We start from the raw sequence: 26,433 nt of genomic DNA, 5'->3' as shown, positions 1-26,433 counted from the left end.
TTGTATACAGTATATTTAATTTCCGCCTCACCTCGCATCTCATCCCTTCTGTCTGTTCTCGTTGTTTTTAGACTGTCAGATTGGCTCTATAGGTTCTTGTGGTCTCCTGTCGCCCATTTCTTCATCCAACACATCAGTCCGCAGACTCAGACAAGCCAAAGATTTTAATATGTCCACATGTAGTCTGAAATAAAAAAAAAAGAAGAATGGTAGATTGATGGACTAAATTATTCTTTCTTTCATTCCCTTCTATGGGTAATTTAACTTTATAGTGGTGAAAGGAGTTAAGAGGAATTATTTGGAGGATTTAAAACAATTATTATTATTACAACACTGAAACTACACAAGAGTTATAACTGCTTACTTTTTTATTTTGATATTTGAGGAGGTGGAGGGGCAGAGACAGAAATAGAGAACTATCTCACACACACCAACACGACACTACATGTTTCTACACAACGGATAGCATTTCAGCTATTAATCTTTTCTGGGCATTTACAAGATTTCACGACCGTGCTGAACTCTGAGCCGCTCCTCGCTGTACGAAGCCTCCTCTGTGTTCAAGGGAGAAACGCTTCTTTCTCTACATCAGACTTATTTGTTGTGTTTGGCCTGACGTGACCTCAGGGTCAGGTTCGACAGAGCCTGGCTGTGAACTCTGTGACATGGCGTGTGTGTGTGTGTGTGTGTGTGTGTGTGTGTGTGTGTGTGTGTGTGTGTGTGTGTGTGTGTGTGTGTGTGTGTGTGTGTGCGGCTGCAGTGACAACTTTAGGGACTCTGCATAATATGATTATAGTGGAAAGTTGCTCTTATTGATCTTGGGGTAGTTTTCCAGCTGTTCTGGAAGGCATGTTGGAAAATGGTGCGAAGGGGCAAAATTTACAAAACAAAGCCATAACTTTAATTTTATTGGTGTGAAAAAAATGTACCAGTTCCTTTATTTTCCAGGTTTGTGATAGAACAGGAATCGAGCACATGAGATACTGAAGCTCTCATATTTAAGTTAAATGGCTGAGGATGGGATCTTTTGTATGTAAAAGCTATATTATTACTTTTATGAAAATTAATTCAATGTATTTACATTAGTGACAAACAAAACCCAAACCTAAAAACTTCTCTCTTTCTTTATTTCTGAATTAACATTTTCCATTTGCCTTATATACTTTCACTTAGATCATCCAATTAAGATTTCTGTTATTTGCATTGATTCAGACTAATATTTAATGTTCAAACCAGGGATTGAAATATGAATAACCTTAATAATAAGTCACATGGTGGAGAGTGAAACTTGACGATTTATTCTTTAATATATTATAATCCAGATTGTTTTACTAACACGTATAAATTCGCCGTAGAATAGAGCTGACCTTCATTTTAATGTTAAATTCATGAAAATGCGAGTGGATTACGGAGGCGGCGCCATGTTGCGGTGATCAAACCTCCGACACGCACGACCGACGTGTCTGTGATTTATATGATTCCTGTTTGTTCCGTCGCTTCTATACAACTGAGCGGATTATTTAATTAAGAGCTAACGAGGCTGCGTTCACGGCCTCCGAGTTTCTTTTCTAATTATTTCAAGAGCTGCTGCTGATAATGATGATGATGCGTTCAGGTTCAGCTCGGCCTGCAGAGCAGAGATTTAATAAGCGCACAGAACATAATTGATTTCAATGATGAGGAGCTGGGAGTCGCTGTTTTGGTTGTAGGCATCTTATCCCACAAGATTGAATGAACGTTCATCCTATTTATCTGTATGTTTGGGTCTATTTATGAAGACTATACTCATTATGAGCCTGATTCTCAGAAGACTTTACAGCTAAATGAAACTGAGGGAAAATGCTTCAGTCACAAAAGAGGGAATAAAAACTGGCTTGCTCAGGTTATGGATTATTATTTGAAAATAGTTCATACACTGATCATTGTCTTCCATGTTGCAGCAGCCAAGCTTTGCCTCAGGAAATCCGTCTTTTTAAAGCAGGGGCTATTCTCCCCTGCAGCATCGGAAACCTCTCGGGGTCCTTGAAAAGGTTTCCAGAGGGACCCACAGTAATATCAGCACAAAATTAATGCCACTCTTCACTTAAACATATGAATGAATATTCATAGGACTTGATTTCAGTTTGACACAAAATCTAATTTCATCTTAAAGCTGTCAAATGGTAATTTGAGGGTTTGTTTTTTTACGATGTACAATAGTGCTGGGCAATAAAACTATATAATAATAATTATTGCAATGTAATTCTAATCAATAGCAATAAAGGTTCACTATATATATATTAATGTATTTCTTACACATTGTGGAAGCTCAGTGAGGAGGTTTAACACATTATTGATCGAAAGCTTTGTAAAATATTTTGCTGTTTACCACAACCTTAAAAATCAGTCCTTGATCTTAATAAATGAATAATAATTTTAACACTTATTGTAATAATTATAGTTATCTGCTGATAATTAAATTTAAAAAATTGATATCATTTTGGCCATAATGCTAAACCCTAATAAAATCTGCAACTAAACATATCCTCATAAGCTCAACACACTTAATATAACTTCATATTACGATGTTTTTTATGGATGAAGTTAGATGTTTAGAAAACACACAGGTCTATTGTTTCTGAATCCAGTGTCTGCATGAGGCCATCTGGGCTGCATGTGTGAGCAGAGGTGAAGAGGAGGCCTCCGTGCCTCTTCACGGTCAGCTAACTCTGTAGCTCTAATATTATAATGAAAGTCTGATTCCCTGCTGTGAATGCGGAAGAGGGTCTTATGACAGTGTATTTAAAATTCATACAATTATGAAACAGCGAGAGGATTCCTCTCTCTCCCCCCCTCCCACCTTGTCATTTAGGAGGAAGCCGAGGGTTTATCTGTAAAACAAAGAAAAGCCGGGGATCGTTTGCATAGTTAGCATAGACTGCCTCGCAGGCACAATATGGATTTAATTTATATGCAAATGAAAAGCAATAAAAGGAGAATACACACTGGAAATCTCTGCTGTTTAAAGGGGGCGACAGTTGGATTCAGAGCTCACATGCACAGTTTTCAAGCATTATCAGCCTCAACCGAGAGCAATGATGTTATATAATGTTCAGAAACTGCAGCAGAGGTTGCACTGGTGTGCGTCAACATGCACCACTGCAAACGTCTGATGTGGCATTAAATAAGGGTTTTATCACAAGTTACACCGAGAGGAAACAAATGCAGGTTATTTGCACATGCAGGCTATTTGCATTGCCTCTGAAAGTGCACGGTGACCTTTTACACTTCACGCGCTGCACTGATGTTATGTTGTTTTGCCCCTTAGCATTATTCAAATCTTCAAAACTACTCTAAAATATACATTTTACACATTTTACACAACTACTTTATATATTAATTTTGCTAAATGTCACTCACAAGTATTGCAGCTTCGTAAATGACATAGCCATGTATTGTTACAGATAATAGATGATAAAATAGCTCAACTTACTACAGTATTAAATTGCTACTCATGCAAATGACTCAGTGGCAATAAAACAATAATATACATAAAACTAAATTTTAAAGGGTAATTCTGCATAATGACACACTTAAAAATCAGGGAATATGATATTTTAAATCAAATTAAATATTACGATTTCTTTCTAACAGCACAATAAATTGCTAGAATAGAATAGATGTTAAATAATAGAATCATATTTCAGTTAGTTTTCAGTTATAAAATTGTTTCAGTTAGTTTTTTCTGTAATGTCCAATAACGTGAAGTCAAAATGAAATGTACATTTGCACACGTACAAGAGATACGTGGGGGTGCACTGGAACCAAAACAGACATTCAAACAAAATGGGGGTTGACCTCACACATTCATGCAAATTCTGTGTTGTTTATTTAGTGTGATACACTCTGCTGGAAAATACATATCCACACAAAAGTAGAAAAGCTTTAAAGAGGATAAACAATCACATGATGCATGCAATGAAATGCACCCATGCAGAGACATGCAGGCATGTGCCAACAGGCAAGGAAAAGAGAGCCTGGGTTTCCACAGCAAGACATTTAAAAGGGATTCTTAGATCACTGCGCTGTGACCAAGCTGGTGCTAAGGAGGGAAGTTAAGAGCCTGTCCTCCCCCAACTGCTGCCGCCATAATGGGAGGGGAACGAGAGGTGCTTTTTCAAATTCTTTTTTCTGAAAGTACTCTAAATGCCAATTTGGTCCCAAATCAAATTGCTCTTTGGCTTTAGAGTGCGTACAGAATTGCTCAATTTTTCATGCCGTGCACAAACAGAAAACAGTGGCAATAAGCACAGTGTAAGAAGTTATTCTTATCTATTCTCTCCCTGAGCTCACATCAAAAGAGTTGAGGATTGTGCAGCTCCACCAGAGGAATGATATTCACACTTTTCTCATCGTGTAGTTTAGTGTGTCAGTGGTTCTCTATTGAAATAAGGAGGGGTCGTCTGCATATCGTAAAAAGCGACTGCAACTGAAACTTTTTGTTGTTGTTTGACAATACGACAAAATGACAAGTGAAAACACAGGGTGTCGAGAAGAGAGAGGAAGTGCACTGAGCCACAATATTACAGGTTGCATGGTATGTCTGCTGCCGGGCCACCTCGAGGACTTCAAGTTTACGACAGAAAAAAAATGAAAAGCTGCATTTTAATGCTCTAAAGAGCTAAAAATAAATGAACTGGAAACAGCAAATGAACCAGAATACTGTGATACAGAGACAAAGAGCGCTGCCTATCAGAGCTTTATTTGTAACACATACATGTACACATATACTAATGTGTGTTTTGTGTAGTATTCTGAAATAAATGATATTCTAATGCATTATAAAAATCAAATTTTACAACAACTTAATCTCATTAATCCCACGATTTTGAGTCAGGAGCTCGAGCTAGCTTGCCCAAACTAGCATAATACCTATAACTATCAAAGGCCATCAAAGGCCAAGATGGCAGATATTGCTATTTCAGTTAGTTAGCATTACCTTCACCATTACCTGATTTAGCTCATCTAGTTATGTGCAATTACAAACATCAGTGCTTTTCAAAACATATATTTTTATTTACAAGTAGAGGCTAGCCAAAACTCTAAAAGTACATTTTGTTGTTGTTTCAGCCAAGGCCTAGCCCTTACTAGCTTGCTAAGTAGCTGTCAGTAGTTGAAGATTATAGATCAAAAGAATATAATCATTTATTTTATATAAGACAATAAGATATCAACCACTTCCGGCCAAATATGTCATTTGTTTTGTGTAGGTAAAGCAGAGTAGAGTAAAATATAAACTGCAAATAAAGATTATATAACACAGCTGAATTTATTATCAGTATAAAAGTATGAAAAAAGGACAAATTACAGGTCGAGGTAAAGAGGAAACGTTGCTCTTCGCTCTGTTTAAATAATATTGGTTTGTCTGTGAACCCATGAGGGGTCAAGCCCTCTTTGCACTTGACTTGGGATAACATTTGCAGGGTGTGTGTGCTTGTGTTTGTGTGTGTGTGTGTGTGTGTCTGTGTGTGTGTGTCTTGCATCAATGTTCAAAGGACCTTTAGGAAAGATTTTCAAAGCATTTAACCACAAGTGCTTTTCTTTCAGAAAACAGCGACACATACACCAAGATCAGTTCTCACCATGGGGAACTTTACTCATGACTTATTGTGGCCTGTCAACTGGACTATCTCACACACACACACACACACACACACACACACACACACACACACACACACACTGAGAGACAAAGGTGGCATTGAGAGGGAACCTCCCACAATGCAGCTGAGCGTCCAGGGGGCTCACTGCTCCAACAGCCGTGATCTCACCGAGGTAAATCCAGATTACATGGAGGATATAAACAGTGCCACTTGTTTACTCTGCCCGTCAGGGGGTGATCTGAGCTGGGTGGTGGAGGGTGGAGGGTGGAGGGTGGGTGGGTGAGGGGGATTTCAGAACTTTTATTTTAATTTATCACATGTGAAACGATGTGAAGAAATTAATCTGTAAAAAAACAAAATATGTGTTTTTTTTTGTTTCAATAGGAGTCTTGTATAAAGTGGGTGTTTTTTAAGTCTTTGTTTTAAGAATAAAATTGCGCTGCAATGCCATAAATCTAACGTTCAAGTATAGGGATGAAGATTTGATGTTTTTGGTTCCTGTGAACTAAATCTTCCTCAACCACCTCTGCATTTTTCTAAAGATGATCCACAACATAAGGATGTAATTTTCCAATATGCAGCGTGCTACTGAGAAGGCGGCGCACTTTAAGGACAGTTATTCTGCTCTAATTAAAAAGCAAGCGTCAGGAAATGACAGTGCATCTCCAGCCACAGCTATGTGGCAGACAACACATCAATTCAGACGTCGAGTGAGTGTTTTTTAATGCGTGTCATGCAGGACATTAATCAGTGCGAACGCTTTGACTGCAAAACAACATGGAGGTGCGAGGATAAGAAGGAAACTGTTATAACTGTGTAATATTTCCACAAATATGAGGAAAACATTCAACTTTTTGACTAAAGTTGTCGACATGTGAGAATTCTTCGACGTGAATTTGAAATTGAGCCTTTTATGGGGACGAGATATGATGAAAAAACACACTGTGATGTGTGGGTTGCACATTTCACACTCTTAGTCTCATGGTGGGTTTCTGATACAGGCGTGTACGAGCACACACTCACACACAAACCCAGCGAGAACAAAGGCAGGGACACCTGGGATTCCCCCTGTTGTATGGGTGGTCACATGCACCTTTGCCTCTTCTTCATGCCTTACACATGTGGAAGCACTTTGTCTTCCCACTGCCTCTCGCTTACTGCCTGTGTGTGTGTGTGTGTTTGATTTCACTTGCGGAAACCAAAGCTGGGAAAAGAAGGTGGTCAACGATGAGAATTGCAATTCTCATCACTCTCATCTGCTGCCCCCCCCCCCCCCTCGAGAGACATTACACGTCAGACAATGGTTTTACTGTAGAAGCGATGCACCACACTGTTTTGGAAGATTGTCATTTTGGTCAAATTGGCCCTCGGTGATGAGAACACACCCCGACCTCCGTGTGACCCCGGTAACAGCCCACTGATGACAACCTGTTAGCAGTTTAATACGAGTTTTCATGAGTATTCGTGGGTTAATTTCCTATACGACCCTTAAAAAATAAGACGATGACTACCTTTCGTATTGTCCGTCTGGCTGCCTACCCTCTCACCCTCTTCTGAGACTTCAAAAGCGGACGCGCTTGTGCAGATTTCCCCTCTCCGCCATCTTTCATCGTGGCGGACCAGAGGTGGCGAGAGGTGATGCGGGGAAGCGATTAGTCATATTCAATTTACATACGGCTGTCACGGGCTCCTCCAGGCCGGGCGCTGATGTCATCCGTGCGTGGGGCCCCTTTGCGGCCACCCGGTGGATGGGAATACTGTCAAGGTGGGGGGGAGGAACCCCCCACCCCCGATGGGAGCACTATCATTGTTCAAGTGGTATGATGAATGTGGCGCGGCACTTTAGTGTGCATGTATGTGTTTTTATATGGTGTGAAATGAGTGCATGTGCTTGCATGTGTGTGGAGCATGGTATTAACAATATTGAATGACAGCAGGCGAGTCGTATATAAAAAAAAAGTGAAATTATATAGATTATTGTAAAAAAACAACGTATAAAGTGGTTGTTTTGATCAAAATTCAATGGTTTACATGTTAAACCACTTGATGTACATAATTCATACCATGGCTCCTATATACAAAGATGGACGACATGACTGCTCGAGACTTCTCTACCAAGGCTTCATCCGCCAAACGCTATAGCACAGACTCTGGCTCCAAAAGCACAAGATGGCAGCGTTCGTATCCGGGATATTTTGGCTCCGTCTCTGTACAATAAAAGGAAGTGGAAATGACTCATCCATCTTTATTTATAGTCAATGGATTCATTATTCATACAATTTCTTTTAAATGGAAATAAATGTCCAAAAGATGGATATATCTTTGTTGTTTATACTTTATACAAGAGATGAGGGGGAAAATACTACGATTATATAAAGGGTTTTGGTTGAACAGGCTTGGTCTTGGGTTATTCCCAGAGACTCACACACAGCAGTGGAAAGGAGGGTGGTCGACTCCTTTAGCTCTTACACAAGTATTAGCTCAAATATGGCTCTAAAGTCCTCGAGGGGTCAAGAGCCGGCAGTCCATTTTTCTGTCGGCTGCTCAGAGAAAGCCGTGGAGCTTGTGCAGTTTATAGTGAAGAGCCACTGGCAGGCGTCCAGAGGAGGAAGTCAAAGTTATTTATGAAGCCTCGCTCGACAAAAGACAGAGAAGATTCCCATATTCAGCTAGTCTGTCTGCTCCACCAGCGACAATGAATCCAATTTGCTCAAGTCGTGAGCAATTAATGCGGTGGACAATTGGGTGAGTTCAAGTATCGTGAGCACAATGTGGCTATAAGTGCTTTTTTATCATTATCATCGTCATCATCTTTGATCAATATGCACTCTCAAAGATATATTCACATGCCCATATGCACACGCACACACACAGACACACTCGGAGGCCAGAAGTTCACGTTACCCAGGCAACTCATCTCTGGATCTGGCCGGCAGAATGCGAGACCGTGAATAACTGTTTTAACACACAGCTGGCACAGTGTGTGGTCTGTGACATGCCATCTAAAGCATACTCTGTCAGTCTGGATGTGTGTGTGTGTGTGTGTGTGTTTGACGTCAGCTGTGAGCATGTGCACTATCTTCATGTCTGGTTTCCTGTAATATTTGTGTTTGTTCTTTATCTTTGTAACGTGGCTTGCACTAAGTCATTACTGTAGTTGTACTGTATGTATGTGGTATTGTATTATTGTAAAAACACATAGTAGATGATTTATTTGTTCATGGTGACGACACACATATCACACAATCATCAAAGCTATCTTCTGAGTACTGTTATGCATTAATACTTAATTAATCAGTATATATTATTATATTGGTAAATACTGATTGGACGATTCAAACTAAATGACAACATGTTGATTGACTAATTCATTGACAATTAATATAATTGGTTCATAATTCAACTGGAAGAATAAGGCTCTTGAGAAAGTTTGTATTCATAAACAAATAAAAAGGTATAATATATAACCAGGTCAGTTTTTGGCATGATCCAGAAACAAGCTGTACATACATATATGTATATACACGTATGTGTATATACTTTGTGTTTTTTGGAGGCTCTTGCTAACAGGTGTGAGTCTGAACACCTGCACGTCAACTGTGACAAATCAAAGGGGTGAAAGTTCAAACATGAAATGTGGAAGACATGTTCAACTGAACGTCCAACAGTTACACGTCTCCACACTAAACACATGATGTAGAATAAACTGTGATCTCGTTGTTGACTGAACACGAAGAAGAAGAAGAAGAAGAAGAAGAAGACGCAGCAGCTCTACTTTGTCGACCATATTTGTTTTCCTTTCACCTCCTCCTGCTCCTGTCTATTAAACTCTGTATTCCAGAAATTATCAGGAGCAGATGGACGTGAGGCAAAAACAAACATCAGAGAGAAAGCAGGAATGAGAGCGAGGGAGAGAGGGAGAGAGGGAGAGGGAGAGAGAGAGAGAGAGAGAGAGAGAGAGAGAGAGAGAGACAGAGGAGCATGAGGGAGCAGAAGTCCTTTATTTCCCGTCAAACTGTGGAGATGAGCCACAGATGTTTGTCGACAGAAGATGAGGCTCCTCTAACAGCTGGTCGGGGATCAGATTTGTGTCCGTGCATGGACGACCCCCTGCAACGCTATAATGTGCTGGAAACCAGACGCACGGAGACAAACATTACGAGGGAAAAAAACATAAGACCGTAAAAAGTGAAAGGGTCCCCTTTTGTTTTCGGGTCGAATGTTTCAAGTTATGAAAAGTCACAGAAAGAAAATCTATTATTCTAGTTCATGTTAGAAATTGATTGTTAAATTGCACATTGTCACCACGGACGAGGCCGGCTCGCTGCTAGCGATAGCCAGTGGTTTCCGAGAGGAATGACAACAACACTCAGAGGCTTCGTGAAAAGCTAAGAGCAGTGCCAGCAGAAAAAACTTCACCCCAGCGTTATGACAAGTGTGCGGTGACCAACCATCAAAGACGAAGGAGTTTACATGTCGACGTTTCCAAAATGCCAGCCATTTTCGGTTGCTGGGTGGGAATGTATTCGGAGGTTGCATGCATGTGTATGTGTGTGCGTTTTTTTTTTCCCCCCCCAATGTCTCCACAGGAATTCACAAATACAGACCTCAGAGCAGTGCGCTGCTACGTCGACTGCAGCATTCGGGTTACACTGTCTCTTTATGTTTAAGTCAAACGGTAAAAAATAACTGAGGACATGTGGGGGACACATGATACCGGTATGCAGGGCTGTGTGGGTACGTGTGGGTACTGCTTGTATTTCCAATCCAGACGAGTCAAGTGTAGTGAAGTTCATCAGTGGAGAAGCTACTTAAATTATTACCCATCTCATAAGTATTACTATCAAATATGAACTTAAAGGAATACTTTCCATAGAAAATGGGCCGTGTATCATATATTGTATGATGCAGTTAGATTTTTAACAGTAATGCATCAGTGTGGAAACAGTTTTCAAACACGCACGGGACAAAGTTGGGACATTTTCCTGAAATTAGCGAGTTGATGACGTTTCTAACTCGATGGATGCAAAACTGAAAAATACTGAAAGAACACAAATATTTCAGGATGAAAAACAAGTGTCATACGTGTAAAAGATGCTGAAGAAGATGTCAACTTGGAAAGAAAAGGTTTTGACGCTAAAGAATTTAAACGGACCCGGAAAATAAAACGTTCTTCTCTGTAAACTGCTACAGACTATTTTTACGTGGACAGCAATGATCTGACATTAACCAAATTACCACAGGAATAAAAACTGTGGAAAATCTTTCCTTTTCTGTTGAGAAATATTGAATATTTTGACCTGGAGGAGAAACGTCTCTTTGTTGGGAGGCTTTGGTGAGACTTGACCAAAACAGTCTGTATTTAAAAAGCTACAACAATGATAATAGAGATAACAAAAGTGGAAAGCAGAAATAGAATGTACAACATGCTATCAGCCATAACAGTGAGGAGGTGACGATCGGCTGTAATGGATCACTGACATGTGAGCAGCAGACGAGTCACGTTCTCCGTCCGTCAGCCAAATGTCTCAACAGCGGTTCTGGAAACGCTGCCCTTAATTTCACAAATGACAAAAGAGAAATAGCATGCGAGGCTACATTTGAAGCCACATTTTGCATTTGTTTTCTTTCCCTGCAAAGATCTTTTCTTGGTCAGAGCTTTTGTTTGAAGACAGATGTGAAAAGCCACAGTTTTTCATTACAGTGTTAAGTCAGGCCACATTGTGCCTTCTTCTGGAGTTTCCCCCTCGCTGCTGGCTGAGCCGAGGAACAGAGCAGTGTCAGAGGGCAGGAGAGACGGTCATGGTATCTTTAAAATATCTTGAAGTGTCAAGACAATAAAAAGCTCACAGATTAAAAAACAGTACTTCAGTTGTCAGGAGATAATTTATGTTGTATTTTTATATATGTTGTCTCTGTCATCGTATTAATTTGCTCCTTGTTTTTATTTGTCCTCTTTGCAGACTGAAGGTGAAATTCAATAAAGTTATTATCACCAGTGTAAATGATTGTGTTATCAATAAATAACATTAACCACAATATGTGTGTCATAATAAAAATGGAAACTGAGTAGAAGACCAGTTATTAACTTAGATGGATTTTATTTATCTGTTCTCGCTTCTTCCTTTTTTTTTTTTCCTGTGATGCTCCATCACCTCGTCTCCTCCGCAACCCCCCCGATGATTCTGCCTCCGCTCCCACTGAACGACATGTCGATGCAGTCAGCAGGTGAAAAGGTCACGTTTGCTCAGTGAAGTAATGAATTACACAAATTCTGACGGCCAAGCAACTCGGAATATTTTTCTTTTCATACACACGTTTAATTTAAAAACTTTCTTTCATCATACTACTATAGAGCAAAAACAAGGTTTAATTAAAAAAAGTGGCTGAGAACAAACACGTACTCGATGACTCCACATGTACACACACACACACACACACACACACACGCACTCCTATCTCCTCTCTAATCAATCCACCATTATCTATGCAAACTCCCTAAATGCTCAATGGGAAAAGCCGGCTTATTGTTTTTCCATTAAGTAATATTACTGCTACACATATAGCCGCAGGTCGATACCGCTCTCATTATGGCTGGGGGCTGATAATAATTAACCACTAATGTGTGTAGAAACAGGCCCCTGATGGGCCCATGCTAAAGCGGGGCGCTCCCTGAGGAAAGCAACAACACGGCGGCCTGCTTCGACTGTTTATTTGGCTCGCTCGCCTCACAAAGAAACCCAAACAGGCCGCGCAGACTCCAAATGGGATTAGACGGCTGAATTAAAGAGAGGAGTAATTGGAGGTGAATGCATTTGTGGCGCCCTGAGATTGTTGTGCGTTATGTTTCTTGTCCCTGTGTGTTTGCATTATGTTGCACATTTTGTTCTTGTCTCGAACACAGCTGGAAATTTGTTCTGCACCAAAATAATTATAGTGCCACATGTTTTGAAACAGTTTATAAACTGTGACTAAAAACTTATAGTTAAATCATATTGCAATGCTTTATAGAAGAGCTGTTTATCATGAATGGTAACGTACCCAGGTTGTGAAGAATCTATTAAAACATTAAAGGTCATTAATCATTTCTGAAATCATTGATATCAACATTAACAAACATGTTTGTGGTTAAATTTGCTGATAAAGTCTCAAATAAAGGGCCAAAAGTTTCTTCTCTACTAATAAACAATCAAATCTATGATTATAAATGTTGCTCAATATTATGAAATTTTTTTAAAAACGATGTAATATTAATACGTTGTTATAATAAAGTGCTCTCACATTAACTTATGGCTCTAATGAGTTTAGAGTTGTAAATATTAATATGATGAGGAGGTCAAAGGTCAAACTGCTCATTAGAACGATGCATGGTGAAATAAAGAGAAAATATCCACCAGCAACGATGCAGAAATGACTTGTTAATTACTTATACCTGATCTATGAATTATTAATTAAGCTACAGCTAATAACCCCTTCAGTAAGGGTGTCTTATTAAAAAGTAGAATACATTTATCCACATATCCAATATGTCTAATTTTATTCAGGGTGTGCTTGATGTCTCTTTGTACCATATTTATCTACTTTTACTTATTATTACTACTATTTATATACGTATATATTATATTTCTAAAGAACAGCATTACAAAACTACATTTCAAAGGCTAGATGCAATATAATTTGCTGTACTGTGCACTTGTCTTGTGTGTGGTTTGAAGGACAATAAAGTGATTCTACTGTGCAAAAAAACTCAGCTTTAATAGAGAATGAATTTTGATGAAATTAGAGAGGATTACGTTTTTCCATTACTTAGATGGACTCTAAATATAGAAGAAGCAGAAAGTAAACGAGGGGCAGTCGCTTAAAAACAACAAGAAGTCGATTCCCTGCAGGGGAAGTCTGGGAAGCCAGATGTTCATGAGCCTCAGTCACTGGAGTGCACGTCTGAGTACCAGTGTGCCTTTGACTGTCCGTGTGTGTGTGTGTGTGTGAGAGAGAGAGAGAGAGACAGAGGCGTTTCCTTATGTCCTGGCCAGATGTTGCTGATCCCTGCCACTCCACAGAGGGAAGTTCATACCCAGCTTTAAAGAATTATGAGACGAGAAAGTCAATCCCACTGGGCAAATTTGGTTCACCATTAATAGATCTGAATTTCTACTTTTTCAGTGGGTGGTATTTCATTTGACCAAATATAACACAACAATAAGTACTCAGAGAAATTCTGATTGCATCTAAAACTAGAATGCCACTCATTTTGTTTGTGCATGTTCTGTGACTATTGAAGATACCTTAATGGTTGATTCCCAACTGAATCCACATTATCTCAGCTACACATTCATTACAGGTTTCCAGCACTATTCGAAAAAAGCCTGCAGCCCCAAGAAACCACATTTAAATCTGCTACATCCGGATTTGTATGTGGATCCGCACCAAATTCAACACACTCGTAAATATCAGTCCCCTAAATGTATCAGATTTTAAAAATCAAGATCCATGAATTGTTCCCTGGGAAACTGTAAAAACTATAAAAACAATCGACCAATGTTCAAGTCAGACTTTCTGCTCAATTTCAAAGGTCTAGAAGTTTGATATAAATTGCTGGAGCAGCTCTGTTATAATAAAAAGGCTCTTTGTATGCTGAATAATGGATTTTGGAGGAGGTACATGTTTCTTTTTTACTGACAGAGGGAGGCTAACCATTACCATCTGCTGCCAGTATTTATGCTAAGCTAACCAAATAACAAGATGCATATTTATCATGTTTAGTGCACAGACATGAGAGAGGTATCAATCTTTCCTTCAGGGAACACATTCATTTTGTATTTAGATAAAGGTCAATATGAACGACTGCATGAGGATCAATTAAAAGAAAGGCCAGTCAAAATGTAGCTAATTGAAATGATATTGAAATTGAACGGGGGTGATTGAAATGCTGATTGGATGAAGCTGACAAACATTCATTCGCAGGTAATCTGTCGATTGTTTAACGACGATTGATTATCTGACAAATGGAGCTTTTCAGAATTTTTAATTGTGGTCGAAACCTGTTAAAGATCATTAATGAGATCTCTGAAGTGTTTGTTTTTATATTGTTCTTGTCCACTTGTGCCAGGTCTGTACTGTCTGTGTGTGAGGAATGACATACATCAGTCTGCCGGTGTGTGTGTGTGTGTGTGTGTGTGTGAATTTCTCTATGTCATCTCTTGTATGTAAATGTGTTTTAGCTCCTATATGTCCGCACTTGCATCTGTCTTTACCCTGAGATGTGTGTGTGTGTGTACACGTGCATCTGTGTGTGTGTTTCTCCATGTGTGTGATCAGCACTGGTGTGGGGATCCATCTGTGTCAGGTTAACCCACTGGGAGCCTCTCTCAGCAGGTAGTCCTGGAGGGCCTAAATCATCTGGACGGCCAGAAGCGTGAAATCCTTCCAGGCCTGGACAGATGTCTCTCTGTTCAGCCCGACTCAGCCTTCAGCGACCTCACAGACCTTTAAAGACCTTTGGTGCAGATTCTGGCTCCCAAAACGCAGACCAGACCGAAGCCAGACTAGACTGGATTACCTCATGCTCTAATAAGGCCACCCCAAATCTAGACTAAGGAGCACTTTACAAAATTTAGGACATGACATTCACAAAAGTTGAATCTCCACGGGGCTCCATTCTTTTTTAGTTGCACTTATTGCAGCAGCTCTTTGGTGCAATTGTAAATAGATAAAATGGGCAAGTGCTTTATGACCTGACACATGCCAAGGCCAGGTCAGCCAGAGGCTAAACCAGCCTGTTGGTGGGTGTGACACAGCAGCACTGCCCTCCATAACCCACAGACCATCTGTGCACACCTTGATCTTTCACACATCAGAAGATGCTCAGTCCACAGCGACGGACTTTGACTCAATATCACATGTTTGTGTTGGCACGATGGACCTACAGAGGCACATCAAGAACCTGTTGCATTACACCATAGAGCAGGTGCGAGCAGCTGAAGGTGTAATTGAAAGGGGTCACTGGGAGGAACCCACTGAAAATGACCCCTTCATCGCAGTGTTCAAGCATTGCAGTGCCCTCTATCTCATTGTTTTGGTTTTACAGCCTGTAGATGGAGCTAGTGAACATGGAGCCAGCAGGTTATTCCCGCCGTCGTTGGTGGAGACCAAAACAGAGTCGTTAAAGAGAGTAAATAGTGGAGTTGTGTTCATGAGGAAAGAAACAGACTCTAGACTAATTAATTAATTCCTCCACCAAGGAAAACCAATATGAAACCGCAATAGAAATCCAAAAGTCTTTTGTCATCAATCTTGCAATGGTGAAGAAAGACAATAAAAATTCCTGGATCTGCCCCCTGATCCAGATCAGAGCCAGAAATTAATAAATTCTCTCCAGGCCAATGTTCCATCCTTCCAACAAGTTTCGTGGAAATCTGTTCAGTAGTTTTTTTTCCATAATACTGCTGAAAAACACACGAACCAGCCAACAATCAAACAAACTGAATCTGTTCTGTAGTTTTTACGTAATCCTGCTGACAAACAAACAATCATAAAAAAACAAGAGCCAATCAAACAGACGGGAGAAAACAAACCTCCTTGGCAAAGGTAAAAATACAACTATGCGCAGTATATTTGTCCTTTCCTCAAATCAACTTTACTGTCATGTTAATCATCCACATCCTCAGTAAATGGCTGAATGGAATGGTGTTTCTCACTGGCCAATGTGCAAAAAAGAAAGTGTGTCACAACATGTTTAACACAACAGAATTAAAACACAATGTAAACACAGGACGGAGATACAGGCAGTTTGTCAGTGCTGCGTGTGCACACTGACAAACTGAGCAAATGAATTAATCCATTAATTATGGATGTAGTTTATATTGAATCTCTCCAACTGAAATGTCGGAGAGTCATATTATTCTACATGGAAGCCTGCGTCAACCTAACGTTAAATAAATGAGAAGCATTTGTGAATCTCTCCGTGGCCCAGTTCGGATTAATGTTTCCAGGAGCAACGTTAAAACGCTCTCAATGGCTTCCTGTCCATTGGAGGCCTCTGTACCAGCTGATTGAGCTGGTGTTATGTTTTGGGCCTCGATGGCTGAGCCACGGGCCTAATGGTTTCCAGCTGGGCCTGTGTGTCTGCATTAAGTCTTCAAGTGGAAAAGTGGCTGCAAAGTCAAACCACCTGGCGAGGCAGAGCCACCAAGGAGGTGTGAGCCGGTCGTGGACGAGGCAAACCCCGGAGAACCTCATCTAAGATTACAGAGGCGGCCTCTGCAAAACACAACAAAGGGCTTAATGTTTTCTTCTCTAATTTGAAGCTTCATAATTTGTTGCTTTTGCTCTTGCAGGAACACGGAAAAGATGTAAGTAGTTTATTGATGTGCAGTTCACTCGCTCCACTGCTGGCACCACTTTGGTGCAGTCCGTCAGCCAAGAGAACATTTGCCAATTCACATGAATAATTTAATCTTACAAGCTATTTTACAGGCTTAATCTGCTACAGTGTCAATGCTCCACCGTTTGACCTTGGCCCGCTTCACAACACAAAGCCTGACAACAAGCACCAGGATCCTCTCAATCCTCTCACTTTGCGTGTGTGACCCGATACAGCTAACGACAACTGCAATTACACCGGCCTGATACAGCCGCCTTGTCACAAGTGTATCTACAGGAAGAGCGAGTAATTCTCTTACAAGCAGCATGACAGGAAAGATGGCAACCAACACCAGGATTTCACGTTTGTCCAGGGACACGTCTCGGCAGCAAATATATTTTGGCACAAGCATGTAGTGGTTGTCAAGTTGAGGATATCCCTCCGTAAGCCTGCGTTTAAACAGGAGAGTCAGTGGAGACGATATTAACGCAGCCACCGGAAAATACTTGCAGTGCACTCAGGACTTCTGGGTCTATGCCTTGCTCAAGGGCTTTTTTACAGGGAGGGTCTAGTACGTCTCCTTCAATATGTCCACCCGCATTTCCCAGGCGTAGATTCACACTGGCAACCCTCCAGTCTATTGTCTCAGTGCTGCCAAACAGAGATTTGAAAATTTGCATGTTTTTGATGTGATGGGTTCATGGATCATTTTGAAATTCATTCCAGATGATGTTATCACATGATTAGCGAGGATGGTTTTCAGTCTGTTTGAAGAGTCACAGTTTTTCAATCTGGTAATAATAATAATAATAATTCACATAATGCACTAAGTTACAGCTGAAGAATCAAAGATTTAACATTTTGGGAAATTATCGAGAGTAGGATGAGAAGATTGTTGATTTTCTGTTCAGCTCTACTTTGTCTCACAGGTTCACGTTTAGCATTCAGGTGTGAGATGGAGAAAAAGGTTTTCGTCCAACTCTTGGACTCTTAAGACAGCAATGATCAAGATCTCTGGATCAAATTACAAACGCACGGACAATTGTCAACAGACTTTGCTGTGAAGAGCATTTTAGTCTGTTTTATCTCAGACATTTTCAAGTTTGGGCTGAAATCAGCTCTAAAAACCTGCTTTATCCAAATAAAAAGCTAAATGAAAAGTAGATATTCATTAATATACCAACTTTATCTATATTCGGTTTAAAATATAACGTCTCTGTTCTCCTGGGTTTGCACACATGAACACACGATTACTCTCTGGGTGCATCAGCGCTGCGAGTGGCCGTGCCACACTGCATCCATCACAGCTCGTCTCCGCTCGTCCACAGCTCCGGCTCTGGGCTGGAAAATGGTGTGCAACGCAGCTGATGAGCTGGTGAGAGATATTTATGAGGATCCTGGTAACCAGCCCGACAGATCACAGGCAGACGACTCTGACCCCGGGAGCTCTGCTTTTTCCACGATCGCACTTAACATGTTACCTCCAGCTGTCATTCAGGGGGACGGTGTTTTAGCATGCGAGGCAATCTGAAGCAAGGCACATCATCAGGAATAAGTCAGTGTCGTTTCCGAGGACTCCACAAACTATGAGCGTTAAAAAAGCAACAACGAAAGCAGCTTGGAGCAGCTTGAATTGCTTGATACTAATGGTTCCCACCGTCCCTAATGGAGTTTGTGGGTAAAGTGGAAATAAACCCTAGTGTCTCTGTGGCTGGTACCGTAGCATCGTGTTATGTCTGAGATATTAGTGCTGACTCCTGCTGTTGCATGCATGTCATTCATTACTCTATAGTTAAAACTATTTAGAACTTACTTTAATTGTCCCTGAGCCGTGAAACCACACAATAAGAGCTTAGAGGAGGAGCTCGACCATACAAAATAAAACCTGGATTCTACCATAGAAGCATGAAGACGAACAAAAACATCCATATAGAAACCAGTAATGGCCGTAGCATCTTTTTTCTTCGATTCTTTTCCTGCCGCTGCTCATGCAAGTCACTATGTGAAAGAGGAAATGAGTTCAACAAGCTCAAAGAGGAAAAAAAAAAACCTGGAGATGTCAGAGTAAGTTACTGTGAGGAAAGAAAAGAGTGACAGTGAGATAGAGCCAGTGTGATTTGGTCTTCTGTCATCTGCCTTCTGGATCCCTGTATACAAAACATGTTGGGATTAAAAGAGATGGAGAGAGGGGCGAAGGAGAGAATCTCTCTAATCCATCTGGCATCCTTATGCTGCTGTTTAGGCCCCGTGGTGACTTCAGAGATAGAAGATGAGCATGAAAGAGAATTACAGCGAAGCCCTTTCACTGATTCCAAAAAATCTGCTCCAAATTACTCTGAGAGCAAATATCGACTTAAACAGGCCGACTCTTCTTTCTCCCTCTCCCCGAGTTCACGACTTCCTCCACAATCAAGGCCAAAAAGTGGGATGGGATGAGGACCAGCAGCCATTTGAGTCCCCCGCTGATGGATCGAACATGGCACTTATGCTAATTCGCCTGGTTTCTTGGCCAGCGCCACGCGCATTCTTACCCAGCCGAGACTCCATTTGGAATGTGCAGTTGTGGCAGTAAAGCAAAGCGCTCGAAGATGCTGCTGCTCGGGCCTTACTTCTACTTAGCGTCATAGCGGGATGGCAAACAGACATTGTGGCCACGGTGGAGAGCAGCACGTACAGAGCATGAGCAAGGCTGCAGGGCTGCGAGTGTGAGTACTGCATGTACCATTAGGACGCCTGAATAAAAGAGATGTTACAGTGGAAGACAACCGATGCTCTGTCTGTCTCAAAACACATGGGTTCTAACATTTAACAGGGTTGTTATTAACTGTTTTAAATGCTCAAACAGGCATGTGCATGTATTCTGTTTAGAAAGATGGACACTCTCCAAATATGAAGCCAAAGCGTCTCGATCGCCACCTGGTGGTTGACTGCATGGTAGACTATAAATCCCACCTCCTCCATGTTAGTGGATAGGATGTAGACCAGGTTAATAAGTCAAAGTACGCGTTAAATAAAGACGGGACCTGCGGACTCTGACTCTAAATACACAGCAATTCTTTTTTTGCTGTATTTCTGGATAATGTGAGGAAACACATCATCCATCTTTATATACAATCTATGTTTTATGTTATTGTCCAGTTTGTTATATGTGGATGTAGTAAAGATAGTTTTACATCTTGATCTCTTCTCTATTACGTGCTGCATCCCATGAAACCCGAATCATTTATTGAAACCTATTGACAATAAATATAATACAATAACATGAATATAAAAAAAGTAAAACAAGTAACGGACAGACGCTGAAATGCTCCAGAGCTGTCACCATGAGGGACACGTTTCATTTTAAAATGAAATTACAAAAATATCGATCATAGCCATTTATAATTCCTCAGCACAGTGAAGCAGGTGTTGTGGAGAACAGTGGACGCTCCTGCTCCAACACTTGATCGAAACATGCCCCGCTGAGGTCTTTCTATTATCTAAACACACATCTGCTCTGATTGATATGCTTGAAGTCGGCCAATTTCACCTCCCTGCGTGATGCGATAGCCATTTATTTGTTCAGCTTTAATTGTTGAAGCCGCTGTCAGCGAGGCGCGGGAGCACAGCTGCAGAAAGGTGACACGTTGGCACGGGATCAGGACGATTCGATACCGTCCCCCGTGCCTGCTTTCTCAAATCAGCGTGAAACCAAATCGAAAAATTCCTCCGCCGCGACGTGCAACTGTCAGATGTTTTTGCGATAAAGGCAATTTGCACTTCTCAGCCATTACAGCCATTTAAGTGTAATGTATATTTTAAACATGCGTTTCATCTGTGACACTGTCAGTGTGGACGTGGAGCTGCAACACAATCTCTCAGCAGCTCCCTCACACACACACAATCTGAATCATATAGACGGTGAAGGCTTGTCCACATGTCTTATATTCATGCAGAGATTGACAGACACAATTGCATGCACATGCAATTGTGTTCCTTCAGCTTAATTTCAAGGCATTCGAGGGTCAAGGATTTCTTTCAATCCAAAACTAAGAGCTCTGACAAGGAGAACGTCTTTATCCTCCATCATGAAAACAATCTGCAAATTATTTGAGGTAAAAGTGAAGGAACCTCATGAACATCTGGGCGCCGCAGAGTTTTCCTCCATGTGCACAACTTCTACGGATGAGAAAATAATAAAGTGGAGGGCTGAATTTGTGTCAGCGGAGGCTCAGGGAAAAATAAGATATCATGTCTTGCTGTCGGTTTGATGTCAGGCTCTCGGAGTTGTACCCGAATGCCTCATCCCGTTGAGGCTGCAATGGAGGCCACCAGATTGAGGGGGGGGTTCAGCCAGAGTACACGTCTACAGCCACTAACCAGCTCTCACTTCCCTCTCTTCATCAGCTGTGTCTTTTTATATACGTCCAACACCCCCCTCCCCTCGTCCTTCTCTGTTTGCCGTCTTATCAAGTTGTGTAACTCAGAGCTCTCAGCGCTGAGCGACGTCTCCTTTAGTCTATGATCATGAATCCTCTGCAGAGCCAAGACCAAAAACCCACGGGACGACCTCGCCCAGTCCCAGCGTCCCTCAGATCTGCAGCAAGACACTTTGTTTGCGTCTTCATCACATCGCAGTCAATGGGCGGATTATTTTGATCAGGAACATGTGGTTCACGCCACATTTCGCCGGTCAAGAGTAATCAGCAGAGGTGGCAGGACAAACTTTAAGATGAGCTTTTTGTTCCAGGAGGAGATGGAGCCAAACACATGTGAAACCACCTCTCGGCTCACTGCTGGAATTTTCTGCTTCAGAAAACAAATCCTGGAAATGGCTTTTGGACCAGCTGTATCTTGATTAGATTGTTTAAAGCGTTGAACACTATTTATTTTTGCTTCCTAATTACGTAGCATATTGAAATAAATGGGAGATCTAATTTTACATGTCAAAGCCAGTTTATGAGTCAGTATGAGGCCGGTTCAGCCTGTGAAAACATCTGTATTGCACTGTAAATATCTTATGTGGCTCTGGAGGAGTTTCGACACAACAAATTTTGAACAGAAAGACTTAATTACAACGCAGGGATTCAGAGTTTGACAGACATAGTCTTTAACAACATCAGAGGCATCGACGGAAGATCAAGCTGCATCATGGGAAGCGTAGAATCTGCAGCGAGTGTGAATCAAAATTCAAAAAAACAGGAAATCACATTCTGATCTAACACCGTCTGTATTTTCTTCTGCTGTGACTTGAACAAAATCCCTCCCTGATTTCTTCATTTGCTTCATTCCTCCGAAAACAACCCACCGCAGCATCCACTCTGTAACCGGACGCCTGCCAAGTTTACATGCCGTCACAAACCAACTAATCTGCGAACGCTCAGAACTTAATTGTTTTTCTCACTTGAGCTTTTAGCTGAACCACAGTGTGCTGACAGATGTTCATATGTCTGTCAACATGTCAGTCGAGACTCTGAGAAAAGCACGTCCTCTTCTAAAAAGCTATTTTAATAACTTAGTTGACCAAGGCCACATATTCTCTCATGTATGACTGACTGTCAACCAGCGCCTGACCTCCCGATCTCAGACTCTGCTTGGATTGATCGCGTCTAGCTCGCACTTCTCATTTACTGAAATCAAAACCGCGCCGCCCGACATCAACATCTTTTTTCCCCCTCCACCCCCACAAACACGAGACACGCATGGCTGCACAAACCGATGCTATTTAAATGAGAAAAGAGCAGAGTAAAGTCATTTTCATTTCCTGTCTCGTGCCATGTACTGCTCAGATAGATCTGCCATGTTAGGTGTCGGATCAGATAACCAGAAAGCCTGCCCTGACATCTGCATTTGGGATAAGTCAACGCACTGCTTCTCATGCATTGGTACGGAACAGCATGAGTTGGGATTTCTGTTGTGGTTTCGCTTAGGATGCACCATTTAATGTGCTCAGATGCATGTGTTCATCTTTTTTTTGGGGGGGTGGAGGATTTGGTGCCTCACTTTTAGAAGACAGGGAATTATTTCTTTTGTAAAAAACTGGGAAACTGATTTAAGGTCATTTTCCATCTGGATAAAAAGACGTAACAGCAGATATGATATTAATAAATTTGCTTGACAACTTGAAAATCCACTCAGTTTAAAAGACGAGCACAATTCAATCCAGGTTTCCTTAATTGAAACTCTCTCCCTCAGCTCCCTGATTAATTTATACTCTGAACGTGATCTAAATTGACCCATCCAGCCGCAAGGTATACAAGTGGCCTTCCGACTGCAGCAGACAGATATGTCATTACAGTCCCGCTATGACTGTGGCCCCAATATTTCATACGACTGACTATCAGGTGACTCCCGCGACGGAGCAGAGAGAATATGAAATTATCTCTCATCAGCGGTAAACAAGCATGCCGCCCGGCCCCCCTCCAGCTTTCAGCAGACGCCTTGAAGAATTTAGCAGCTTAAATTGATCTGACTTTGCCAGTGATACTCCTGACCGCTGCAGCTACACCCCCTCCTCTCCTCTGCTCCCTCTCCTCGCATTTACAGTTTGCCTTTCACTTGCTGCCTCCGCATCTTTCTCTTTATGCTTCGGCGCCTTCACACCTTCCTTCTTTGGTCCGGGGCCTTTGGACTTTTCAGTTTAGTTTGAACCAAAATAAAAGGTTTGTTTGAATGACGAGGCGACAATGCACATGATAATTCTATATTATCATTTGCTGTTTTTGATTTTAAACAATATTGTATTATTTAGCTTGTTGCCCTTGATGTTTTGTACTCGTTTATATTCATCCTCTTTTAGAAAGGCGATAAAGAAATATTTACTAAAAGAGATACGTGCACATGCTTCATTAAATTAACAATCAAAGCACATGCAAGAGAATTGTCCTTTATGGGTAATTTAGTCCGTTAGAGTTTGATCACTGACAACTGCAGGTTTTTAAAACTCTCAAAGACGAGACAAGAAGAATGAAGCGTTACGACTATTATCTGTTTTAAAGCGTGTTAATGACTCTCTATCAAAACATTATCAGCCTGTTATCAGAGTTTCTGTCTTTTCAATGTTCTCCTCACCTTTTCAGAATACACAGCGCCGTACCCCTGTAACTGAAGGAGGCGACTGTTGCCTCCACAGCTCAGGTCATATCTTGGAATCTGACTGCGCCGCTCTCGATGCATCAGATCTGGCTTCTATAAAGACATAGGATAAGATTACAGCTAAATCAGTCTTGTGGCTTTTCCCTGAGAAAACGTATGAAGTCCTAAAACTCTCCCCCAGTTATGAGCAGGGCCCAGCAGGGCTGCTGCAGCGGAGGGTTCCCGAAAGGAGTGGAGAGTGAAATATGATACAAGCGTCACTGATCCTCCAAATAATAAGGCACTGACAGCGCGGAATGATAGCATGATAACTCATTGAAGCTCCTTAAATCCTGCTCAGGTACACGACCCTTGCTTTGTAAGGAAATCATTCTCCATGATATATATTCCGCCAATTCATCTGGCACATGCTTTGTTTTTTTTGCTCTCTCCAACTCTTTTCTTTTTGATAAAAAGTGGGATTATTTGCACTGTCGCACACATGGTTTTGGATCTATAGATATTATGTCTGGCTATCTTTCATTCAATACAAGTCACGGGTGGAAAAGATTGAAGCCCCGGCACGTTTAATGAAATGAAGACGCAGCAGCGCCACTGTTGGTTTACATGAAATCAATTTTGGGATAGCAGGGTTCCAATTGGCTGTTCGCGCACTCAATCACGAAGCGACAGACGATTTTCATTTAGCCGACCACGACTCTCTCCACAGTTGCCGGGTAAAAGTGAAAAAGATAACATGTTTGCAGAGAACATAAAACAGGGACAAAGTGAGTAGCAGATGTCTGGATATATTTAGTCTATCAGCCAAGGTCCCCCTGATCACATCAAAGCCGAGGACAGGGAGCCAAAAGTAACAGTTTCACTTCGCCTCCATCGGCATGTGTTAGCTGTTTATTGGTTTTGGAAGTCAAGTGGGGGTCAGGATCAATCCGCCGTCAGAGGGTGGGACTCCAGTGTGATTTCATTGAATCAACATGGAAGTGGGTTCTGTGACGGGCCAGTCAACACCTCTCAACACCTCCACCCAAAACGTTTTACTTCAAACATCCACTTTTTTTTTTTATAAACACCTGACCTCAGACTTGCTCGCTCATTGTCCCCTGGATGAGTGGATTTGACTAACTTACTACTGAAGCAACTTTCAAAGGAGATTTTTCTCTTTGATAAAGTGCAGATAATATTATAATTGAGACATCTACATAAAAACGACAGCATATTTTATTTTTCAATTGAAAAAACACCCCATTGCATTATAGGTTTTTTGTCGGCATAATGTTGCAAGGCTAGAAAGTTCTAAAAGTTTAAAAGTTTAAGTTTTTGAAAGTTGGTGTAGCGTGTCTTTCTAAACTCTTGTCGAGTGAAAACATATTGAAATATCTGACTTAGTATAGAATTATTTGTTATTCTATAATCAAGGTTATGTTATAATCCAGCCAACACAGTACTTCCTGAGCCAAAGATGCTTTGTTTCCTTTGGTAACTGGACAGTATAGGCGTGCCTCAGGGATCCATTCTCTACATTTCTGTTTTCATTTGAACTATTATTCACGATTTTTAACTGTTTAAGTTGAAACATGAATTTCTGCATCTTTTTTTTTTTCATGACTTTCTGTCAGACACCAAAGTTTGACGTTAGATCCCCGTGGCAGTTTTGAATTTTATATATTCTTTCATTTTATCACATATACATGGATGTGTACATTTCTCCTTCACCCAACTTTCAGAAGTTCTCTCACGGTGGCCTGAAGGTTACTGGATCCACACGTGAGCTGGGAATGTCTGGATTCCTACTGAGCGACTGCTCCCACACTAACATTACACACTTTCATATCATATCACTTGCCACTCTGAGGCAATGAAAGCACATCAGGGAAACTATATGGCATTATATTTCCAAGACATATCAAGAGTATCTGGTCCTCCTCCTCCCCAGGACCTTCATTAGATTAGTGCGGTTTATAACTCACAGTGCCTCACCGGCCGGCCTCTGCTATTAAGCAATGAACATTCAATAACTGTAGGCTGCAGTGCAGCTGGTAACAATCAGCATGGACCAGGACTTAATGAAGCTCTGACATAAGAGCTCATACTCTGCTGGCCCACAGTCACACACACCTACGGCTCAGACAGCGAAGCAACATCTATTCTGGATTAAGGACGAACAAGACATCATTTGCTACCGTCTGTTCAAGAGGTCAGATTTTAAAGATGATGATAAATAATTGTAAAATTATTCCTAAAATCTGCCTCTAGCGACAAACACGTCAGACAAACTGTGCTCGTGCTAGTTATCTGTCAGCATTAATACTAAATTTCCCATAAATCCCCTTGTTATCTCTTTTGGGATGGGATGTT

The 26,433-nt window shown here is 41.2% G+C and overlaps 1 protein-coding gene across 6 annotated transcripts in view; it reads right to left on the bottom strand.

The window, feature by feature from the left end:
- The window catches only part of LOC109639745 (metalloreductase STEAP3), a 126,534-nt gene that overhangs the window by 30,475 nt on the left and 69,626 nt on the right, over nt 1–26,433 (bottom strand). For 4 of the 6 annotated variants that reach the window (XM_069521285.1, XM_069521286.1, XM_069521284.1 and 1 more), the window contains exon 4: nt 32–184. The exons of 1 other annotated variant lie outside the window; for it this stretch is intronic. The gene's annotated coding sequence lies outside the window, so the exon portion shown is untranslated. Of the gene's footprint in view, nt 1–31; nt 185–24,054; nt 24,145–26,433 lie in introns of those variants that run through there. One more of the 6 variants, XM_069521287.1, reaches the window with a different exon arrangement.

Source organism: Paralichthys olivaceus, chromosome 24 (genome assembly GCF_024713975.1).
Source record: "Paralichthys olivaceus isolate ysfri-2021 chromosome 24, ASM2471397v2, whole genome shotgun sequence".
Classification (NCBI taxonomy): domain Eukaryota; kingdom Metazoa; phylum Chordata; class Actinopteri; order Pleuronectiformes; family Paralichthyidae; genus Paralichthys; species Paralichthys olivaceus.
The sequence above is the reverse complement of the archived record's forward strand: the minus strand, read 5'-3'. Positions and strand labels throughout refer to the sequence as shown.